This window comes from Sinocyclocheilus grahami, unplaced genomic scaffold (assembly GCF_001515645.1).
Source record: "Sinocyclocheilus grahami isolate Dianchi unplaced genomic scaffold, SAMN03320097.WGS_v1.1 scaffold2173.1, whole genome shotgun sequence".
Taxonomy (NCBI): domain Eukaryota; kingdom Metazoa; phylum Chordata; class Actinopteri; order Cypriniformes; family Cyprinidae; genus Sinocyclocheilus; species Sinocyclocheilus grahami.
The window spans coordinates 51,662-53,221 of NW_015507352.1; positions in this window are offsets into that span (position 1 = coordinate 51,662).

Below are 1,560 nucleotides of genomic sequence, written 5' to 3' on the forward strand. Positions count from 1 at the left end.
AGAGTGTGTGTGTGTGTGTGTGTGAGAGAGTGTGTGTGTGAGTGTCTGTGTGTGTGTGAGAGTGCGTGTGTCTGTGTGTGTGTGAGTGTCTGTGTGTGTGAGAGAGAGAGTGTGTGTGTGTGTGAGTGTGTGTGTGTGAGTGTCTGTGTGTGTGTGAGTGTCTGTGTGTGTGTGAGTGTCTGTGTGTGTGTGAGTGTCTGTGTGTGTGTGAGTGTCTGTGTGTGTGTGAGTGTCTGTGTGTGTGTGAGTGTCTGTGTGTGTGTGAGTGTCTGTGTGTGTGTGAGTGTCTGTGTGTGTGTGAGTGTCTGTGTGTGTGTGAGTGTCTGTGTGTGTGTGAGTGTCTGTGTGTGTGTCTGTGTGTGTGTGTCTGTGTGTGTGAGAGAGTGTGTGTGTGTGAGTGTGTGTGTGTGAGTGTGTCTGTGAGAGAGTGTGTGAGTGTGTGTGTGTGAGTGTCTGTGTGTGTGTCTGTGTGTGTGTGAGAGAGTGTGTGTGTGTGTGTGTGTGTGAGTGTGTCTGTGTCTGTGTGTACTACACCGCGTGCATAATTATTAGGCACGTTGATATTCTGATTTTTTTCCCCAAGCACATTTGATCAATTCCAAACCACATCAATCTTAATAACTACTATTGTATTTTTGTATTTAATCATTTAGACACTCCTTACATTCAAGTGTGCACAATTCTATAAGGCATTCGATACTGTAGAACATAAATTAATTTGACATACATTGAAGTGTCATAAATTTGTTACATTAATAGAGATGTTGTACAAAGACATAAATAGTTCAGAATCGTTACCATTTGAGACTTCTAAGAGGTTTAACATTAATAGAGGTATTCAGGGCCGCTGCTGGCCAAATTAATTGTTGATATTGTTGATATTGTTGATATTGTTGATATTGTTGTGCCCCTCCAGTGCTTGACGTTCCGCTTCATCCTCTTTTGTAACAAATTTCAGCATTGGCCCTGCATTAAATAAAGCAGAGTATATTAGTCTCTGAAGAATTACGGAGTGCACTTTTAAATATACAGTTATTGTTAGTTAAAAAAACAACCTAAGTAAATTAAGAGCAGTCAGTGTAATAAAACAGTTTTAACAACAACAACAAAAAGACAGTTACCTCCTATGGCTATGATTTTATTAATACAGTTGTCTGATTGAGTTATAGTCTCAAGCATTCAGAAATCACACAGAAGAAAATGAAGCAGTTTTACTAGGATAAAAGCATGGTTAATTAGTGAAATTATAGAGGCTGTAGCATTTCTATCTCGAGAGATTAAGTGGATATTTGAGTTAAATGTTTGGTCAGTATTAAAACAAGGATTTGATGGCCTTGCAAGTGTAACAATGAGGTACAATATTATTACTAAAGAGCCTAAAATCAGAGAAAAAATCATTTGATTGATGATATGAAAAAAAGTCAAACTATTTTAAGTTCAAAGGGGTATCTGTATATTTGGCAGAAGTCAGAAGCACTTTCCAGGTTGATGCCCAGCATTTTCTTTGAGTATATCTATATATATATATAAGTGTAAGTGAATGATTTCTGCCACCTGGAA